The sequence below is a fragment of the Leiobunum rupestre genome, chromosome 5, assembly GCF_980474605.1.
Source record: "Leiobunum rupestre chromosome 5, qqLeiRupe1.1.hap1, whole genome shotgun sequence".
NCBI classification, from domain to species: Eukaryota; Metazoa; Arthropoda; class Arachnida; order Opiliones; family Sclerosomatidae; genus Leiobunum; species Leiobunum rupestre.
Window position 1 is genome coordinate 11,768,430 of NC_143388.1, and position 8,696 is coordinate 11,777,125.

An 8,696-nucleotide genomic window follows, 5' to 3' on the forward strand; every position below is an offset into this window, starting at 1 on the left:
CAAGACATCCGGAATCACGAGCTCACTCCGAGAGAAATGGGAGGCCCGGGCCGAATGCGTTTTTAGTAGGAATGCGTATTCCCCTCTCGAGTCGCAGTCGTTCTAGAACCATGCGTGAAATCTGTTGGAATGCATTCAACGGGCACCGAAGAAACGTATAAATTGGTTAAAAGGGAGAGCTGTGTCGCATTGAAAGCGCGCTGTTCCAACTTCTTTTTAATTGCACGTGCGTTCGAAATGAGTCATTCCAGCGCTCGTGCGCCGCGCGCTCTCGCCCCCGCCGCAACATAAAACAGCGCCATCTCTCTCTCGCTCTTCGAGAATTCACGTGACTCACGGAGAACCTGTAATGCGGGAAAGAGTCCTTCATAAAGGTTTCGACTTACGCTATTTTGGATTAGGGTCGCGTGTCAGCTACTTTCGTAGTCTACGGTTCGCAGTTTGGTAAAGTTTGCGACGTACCAATTTGGCCTGGACTCCCAGTTAATGTCCAGCTAGAGCGACAAATCCAACGGTGGGCCGATGGTGGCTACCGTACACCCATTTCCCATAGACCCTATTGTCGTGCCCGCTAATTCGTTTTTTTAAGGGCAAACCGCCACCGAAACTCGCTTCTGAATCACGCGGCAATAGGCCCAAACATAAGTGTACGTTACGGTAGTCTGAATATTGGGTATGACTCTGGAGTTTTACACTAGCCGAAGCTCGTAATTTAAGAGCCCCGCTATGAAAACCGATAAGATTGATCGGGGGTACGTCTCATAGTCTGAGAGCGCGTTTTTATAGACTTTGAATTAGACACACGCCGATAGTTTTATATCATAGCCTGGCTAATTTATGTTGGCGAAAGGAAAGAATGGTTCCCGTAATAGAATTAAGAGTTTTCGCGGGAAAAAATCGTACCGTGGCTAATTCCTTATCGACATGTAACGCGGAATAAAAGGGTACCCAACGTATACCTCCGGCGGGATTCGAACCCGCAATCCCCGGTTTAGGAGACCGATGCCTTATCCATTAGGCCACGGAGGCTTGACTGCTTCCTAGTCTAGAGATCGTTGACTCTCCTTTGCCGTTCATTAAAATGTTTTTCTCCTCCGTCTGCGAAAGCGGGACAAGGTACGGGTACCGCGGAGAAAGCGAGAGGAAGAACATTCTTGGAAAAGGATGAGACACGAGCTTGATGACAAGGACGGTTTCCCCTCTTTCAAGTTTCCTTCCAGTGGTGATGGAGGAAAACTTGAGTCTACCATCTTCAATTTTTACCTCCCTTATAAAATAGTTTATTACACAAATTTAATAATAAGTTTAATTATTTTGGATACTACATTTGTTACAGGTGTAGTGCTTATAGCCGTTCTTTAAACTATCTGCTATTATTAGTGAAATATCTTTTGTACCAGTATTCCAGTGTCCTTTTTAAGGAGATTGTTAGGCTGGTTTAAAGTAACTAAACTTATTGCCCCTACTATATTTATGATCATTATAAACTAAATGTTTTCATTAATTTTATTACATGACAAATCAATTTCCCATATTTTATTTATGAAAGTAAAAAAATAGCTGTATGATTTAATTTAATTATATATATTTATTATTAATTATCATTTATTATTAATTATTATTCATTATTATTTATTATTATTTCTTATGTATTATTACTTTTTATTATGTATTATTATTTATTAGTATTTATTATTATTTATTATTACTTATTATTGTTTATTATTACTTATCATTATTATTTTATTTGCGATAATTTTAAAATAACTATATATTATAATAAGAAATATATATTTTCCATAATAAGATTATTAAATAAAATATAATAATAGCCCAACCAAAAAATACCAGCCAACGATATTTACGTGAAAGCATAGAGATAACAAAACGTTTAAACCACTTAATGAATTTAGATGAAGGCCCATACTTACACAATGTCTGGAAAAATTTATTTCTTAAAAAATAACATATATGACCAACTAAAATGATAACGCCCCTCCCCCTCTCTTTTGTTTCCTATAAAGCTGATGTAACGCGACACAATCCGTTTAGTCTTGACAATGGCCCTAACACAGCCGAAACTAGTCGATTATTATGTATTTTAAATGTTTTTAAAAATGTAATAAAAGAAAAACTTAACTTATGCAATAATTCGTGCTTTTATTTAATAATCTTATTATACAAGTAGCGTGAGGACAGAACGCATTTATAAAATTATGCTTAAAATATATTTTCCATATCTAAAATTACATATTATGAAATTCTTCTCCGCAAATTAATTGTGTGTAAAGTTATTTCTGGAAAACCATTAATAATAGTACCGGACCTAACAAACATTTTTTTAAATTTTGCTGATGATAATTGATAAGTCTGGGAAACTTGCTATATATGGTTATACCATTTGCGAAATGTCGGTACTTGACGCTGGTTAGTTTCAATGTTATGACAGTGTGAGCTACGAGAGAAGATTGATATCTTCGCGGGTAGCGTGCTGTTCATACCGAGAGCCGGTCAGAATGGACACACCCGTCGTGCTTTGTCCTTCAACATCCACCACGCACCGCCCGCACCCAGACCGGTAGGTGTCACTGCTGGGAACCTCCTCTTCTTCGTCTGACATACCGTCACGTGTCTCCTCATATTGTCCTCCCGTTCACCGCCAATAACAAAATCTCTCCTTTTTGTCCCTCCATGCTCAGCTTGAATAATCGCGCTAGATTTCCATAAAAATAATATATCGGATTGACGCCTGTATATTACAACTCAGGTATTGCGTGAACCGTTCAGTTAAACTATGTTGGGTAAATATTGGATGATTTGGAAGGGACATAAGTTTTTGGTTTTTGAAATGGATTATGGCAATATTCGTCCCGAAATTAAATAATTAATCAGTTTCCAAAAATATTTTCATACACGAAAAATCCTCATAAAAATTAGCAATCATTTTAAATTGACTGCTTGTTTACTTAATCTTTATTGAAAACCAATTATGTTCTTCGGTTTCATATCTCAAGGTAAAGCTAGAATTAGCTAGGTGTTTCATTTCTTAGTACTTGCAATCGCAGTAAGACCATTGGTGTAGCTAGAATTGACTTCAGGGGGAGACAAGGACCTTACAGATGCCCTGAATTAAAAACTGCTTACTGCCACCTAAGAGCAACAAACCCACGGAGAACGCAGTTAGCCTTTAAACAAGCTAACGTAGTGTTGTGTACAAATTTCATTGGACGAGCCTTTACGCTGAACGTTTTACGGAAATGGGGAAGATAATTTCCGAATTTTCCCCTTTCCACGGCAACAGGCGCTATAGCCTCTAACCAATGAAAAATTTACACAAGAAAATGAACGATTTTTTACGGGTTGCAATCTTCTTGTGTGGAGTGCTGTGTCTGTTGCTCTAACTGCCACTCACTTATGTGTACAAAATAAACTCCTTAATTCAAATTAACGCTATCACTTGATTTTTAATTGAAGTATTGATAGATCAGTGCCAGTTTCCTTAATTATATAGTTTCTGAATCGCACTCTATTCTTAATTAGACGAACAGAGTAGGTTCGCGATTTTCGTCTCATTTGATAATGGGCAGCCGTCGGTCCCTGGTGACTTGTAGGAAAACCGCCGATAAAATGGATTAGGCTCCGAGCACGACCCCGCTACTCCCAAAGAGGAAAAACCTAGAAAAAACTTTCCTGTCTCTTTTTTTGGTTCTTAGTATGTGGGCAATGGGACCAAGCCCGCTGTTCACTCCTCTCTCTTTCCATGCGCGCTCGCTGTGGTTCGCTGGAGCCCTTGACTCTACCCCTTTTATCCGTCTCTTTCCTGTTCTCGCTCCATTGCTTATTTTCATCCGCGACTTCTTGACGTTTTGAAGTGGAGGATAATTTTACGTCAAAATGAAAGACTGTTAAAAAATATCTACAGGGTGCTGCTTTTTTATTTGGACATGTTGGAACTACTTTTCCGTAACAGACGGTTGTATTGTAAGTTTGAGGTGTACAGAATTACCCTCCTAACACGATATTCAAGCTACTTTTCCACTTCTTTCGTATCCCTGCAAAGTTACAAAACCCCGAAGTTTTACGGGGAAGCATAAGCTGGTTCAAGAGGTAACGCAGCACCCAGTACTGCCAGAGGTTAAATAGTTATTTCGATCAAAAAAGTACGGCTTATGCTTTGGCGGTCTTTGTCTTATAAGGCCGGACAACCAAAACCGGGACACTTGATTTCTAGTAACCCATAACTTATGTAAAAAACTAAAATTGGATCGATAGGGATTTCGGGGAAAAAATTGTTATTGTAGCAGTAAATAGGAAATAGTTTTAGATTATAGTGTGGGCATATTAGATTTTCTTAATATTACATTTATAACAGGCATAGTAAAGATGTGAGTTCACAATTAATCTGCACAATACTTAACGACCCATATTAGAGATCCTAACCAAAATCTGGGGATTACGGATGAATCAGACAAGATTCGAGGTTATCCAGAAAATGATTAATAAAACCAGCGGCGTAGCAACCAGGGGGACAAGGGGACAATGTCCCCTCCTAAAGTTTCTACTAAGGGACAACACCTGTGTTTGTCCCCCACTTAAATATTGTGAATTTGTTTTTACAACCATTATGAAAAAGATAAATTTGTCGTTTAAAACTGTTAACAACAAAGTTAAAGCGAATTCAAATTCAATTTTCAATTTTTGTACAAATATAATAAAATTTATACAATATTTCTCCGCTTTTTAATATCATATATATGTGAGGCTCGCTACGCTCGCAATGTAGCCCCCAAACTCAAAAACGTTCCTACGCCCCTGAATAAAACCTAAACATTCCGTGCGATTTTGAAAAGAATCTTGTTGTTCAGCACGATCCTCAATCAACTCTTGATCTATTTTTTGATCTAATCTTAACAGGATCCAAAAAGATTTAAATTTAAATTTATTACTTTTAGTTCAATTATTATTAGTAGTTGTATCTATTAACTTAAAAGAAGAAATAACACTTAGCTAGGACCAGTCTAAATAGAATCGAAAGACATTTATAAAACAGATTAATATAAGTATACTTTAGTAGCGTCATTTTAGTATATACATTAAGGGGGAAGAATACCGTAAAAGCCTCTTTTTCGTTCAAGCTGAACGTTTCTGTTTTAACAATTACATAATTGAATTATAATTTTCTTATTAGGCTGAACCTTCCTCTAGTGTTTAAAATAATTTTGATAATTCTAATATTAATAGTTATAATATATAAGGTCCTAACTAAAGGGTAGTTTGGGCGCTTGCCCAGCTTGTTTAGCTCCGGAGGTCCGAATTTAAACGTAATAACTAAATTACTTTTAAATTTAAATTTATCAAAATTATTTTAGTCACTAAACAAGAGGCTGTTCTACACTTAAATATTAATTTTGTAAGTTAAAATACAAAATTAAAAGAGTTCAGCTTGAAATAGCGTGAAAGTAGACAATGGCCCCTGTAGTCTTCCCCCTTAACAGAATAAACAACGAAACAAGCACATTTTCACATTTAAAGAAAATGCTTGAATTTGATCAATAAAAATCTCTGCCCTTCTAACGTGACCACTTGTTTGTTAAAAATCTTCTCCGTTGGTTTGAACTCAATCAATGTGCTCCGTTCGCGTAAGTAATGTCCTCACCATTCTTTCTATTTGAAAAATTCTCTTTTGAACGATTCCAATTTCACTAAAGATTTCTCCAAAGATATTTTAGCGGTGGCCAATCCCAATTGTGCCTTTTTTAATTGCATCAGGGAATTTTAGTTTTTAACTAACCTTTTTGTCCTTCCTGTTTTTACAGAACTTTCACTTGAGTGAACTGTATTTAAAAATTTCGCTGAACGAACGAGGAAGGTTTGGAAGATAATGAACCTTCCAAAAATGTAATCATAGAGTCGCAAATCTCGGTGATAGCGAACATATTTTTACTAATTGGAAAATTATTCGGTTTGGTTGGTCGAATTTTCGAGTTCCATTGGGAACCAGGAGAAGGTGCATATACAGCTGTACTAAATGTGTTGTGATGCGTGTGAAATGTAACTCAAATAAGGAGCGTCGAAATAAACATCATTAAGCCAGTAACAAAACATTGCTCCAAAAATTAATTATTACAAAAGCTGTTTGGAACGAAACCCTGTAAATTTTTATTTTTAGTAACATTTCTGTCACTAGATGGGGTAGGAATTCCATCAGCAACAAAAAAAAAGATGAACTAAATACTGTCTAACTCGAAGTGAATAAGCAACTAATTAAACTAAACTATGTAAAAATGGTTTCATGTTTTGAAGAGTTCAAAGTGTAATATACAGGGGATTTCAAAAGGTTATGCAAAAGTTTAAGGAGTTGTAGGGGGTGAGTTGAAAGAACGCCAGAGAGCTTCAAAGTGTGTCCTACTAGACCCTGGAAGTAGGCTACAACAAGCGCAAAACCAAGCAGCAGGGAAATTTGAACATTAAGATTTGGGTTCGTGTGATAGGTAAAAAAGAACTTTGTAAACAAATCGAGGTAACCAGCGTAAAAAAATGAACTTAAACGGTATTTAAAGTCCCTGCTGCTTGGTTGCGTTGTTGTAGCCTACTTCCAGGGGCTAGTAGGCCACATTTTGAAGCTCTATGGCGCTCATCGTAGGAAAATGGGAAAAAACAGGCATACTTCTCAACTCACCCCCTACAAATCCTTAAAATGTTTGCATAACCTTTTTGAAACACCCTGTATAATGTTAAAACAGTTGTTTTGGACGATATAAGTGTTACTTAATAAAACGACTGTGTTAATTTTGTTTAAACTAACCAAGGTTCTAAATTGAAGGACTTAATTCACGAATTTCCCGAGGCATCACTCACTCTCGATTGTTTACTGCACGACTAATAATCAATTAATAAAAGTTTAATTAAATTTTAACTTTGTTTGTTTAACAAATTAAAGCAAAAAGAGAAAACCGTGAAATAATAAAAATCCTGTTATTTTGAACAGAATTAATTAATTCTAGCTATAAATAAAATTAATATGTCGTAATAACAGAAAAGTATGTTTTTTACAGAAGTAATAAATTGATTTAGCTATATTTTAAACAAATATATTTTTTTTGTCGACTGCACTGGAAAATGTTACTTTGAAATAGGTAAACGTAACATCACTCATAAGTTTTAATAATATATTGTGTAATAATTAATATAACTAAGGTCATACAAGCAAGGTAATGTTACAATTAGTAACATTATACAACGAGCTTTTACCTCTGCACGTACCAAACCATTGAACCAGGCGTTCTTTCCAACCCTACCAGACCCGGGGTGTACCACGAGGGATCGTATTCAGGGAGGTTGGGATCATCCATGATTTTGTGAACTCTACCCTAATTTTTCCAAGTAACTTCGCCAATTGTTTTTTACAATTTTTCTTGAACAAAGTAGACAGACTGAACTTTGCCAACGGGACCTCATTTTGCCAACTCACCAAAATTATTGGGGCACGCTCCAAAGGTACGCCCCTGGACCCTACACCATACTCTTATTTCATTAAAAAGCCCGTGAAAGGGCATCATTTGGTTCCGCGAGTCCAAGATGGCTCCGATCGCATCCGCATCAAAAGCAGTCTTTTGTTCAGTCTCGAAATATGTCGAAGAAAACGGGGCGAGGAAAGCCCCTTTCGGCAGGACAGCATCCACCCACGCTTCATCGCGTAGTGAATACGGCGCGGTGATGATCGGGGAGGTGGGCCCCCGCGGTTACTTTATCTTTTCATTCGGGCCACCCACTGGCGTCTACGCCGGGGCTTTTGCGTCTTCGGAGCGCCATCTATCGTCGCTTATAATCCCCGGATAATAACACGGGGACCTTCTTAATGAGGTAACAGTAGACCGACCTCTTATTCCTCCTGGTCCTTAAGATGTCCCTGAACGACGGAAGATCCCCGCACCGGAGCCACTCCTGGCCAACGCTGACAACTGACACGGGTGCTTTCGGATGTTGTTAGGCACGTTTCCAATGTCTGAGATTTTTTGCTGGCTTTGCCTCTGAATGTGGAACGCGGGAATCAACCTTGCTCCTATTTCCTCTCTAGACGGGTGACCCCCGCTGAGAGCGTCCCTACGTTGACGTACTTTTAATTATTTTCCTTGTAGCGACCATCCCCCGTATATACGACAAAATCACAGGGACCAGTCTTGGTTTTAATTAAGAGCGCGCCATTGTCACCCCCTTCTCTTCCCCCGAAGACTACGTTGATTGAAAATTATTACTTTACCTGCGTTTACTTTAATAAGTTTCTGTTTATTTGCTTCGGCTAATGCTATTATGATCCATGCTGTGATTAAAAAAAAAATTGTATTTGTTTTTAGAAGTATAATTTTTGTTTGGTTGGGGATCGATTCCAACATCAATTTTTTTTCCAGCTACGTCAAATACTAAAACCGAATATTTATCGTTGAATAATTTCATCGAATATATTTTAATGATAATAACAGTAATTATTAGGTTGGGAATCGAATCTAACAATTTTTTTTCTAGTCAGGTCAAATAGCAAAACCGAATATTTAAACGTGGAACCAGTGGCGTAGACAAGGGGGGTTTCCGGGTCCAACCACCCCCATTGGGCCTACCTTTGACTGTACTAAGTTTTCACCCCCTTCTCGACCCCTCTTAACATTCACATATTTTGACCCCCACCACCCTTGACTTAT

The 8,696-nt window shown here is 37.6% G+C and overlaps 1 non-coding gene across 1 annotated transcript; it reads right to left on the reverse strand.

Annotated features, from left to right (window-relative positions):
- Positions 1–956: 956 nt before the first annotated feature.
- On the reverse strand, positions 957–1,029 carry TRNAR-CCU (transfer RNA arginine (anticodon CCU)). Its single transcript has one exon. It is a non-coding gene; the product is annotated as a tRNA-Arg (tRNA).
- Between the last annotated feature and the right edge of the window lie 7,667 nt (positions 1,030–8,696).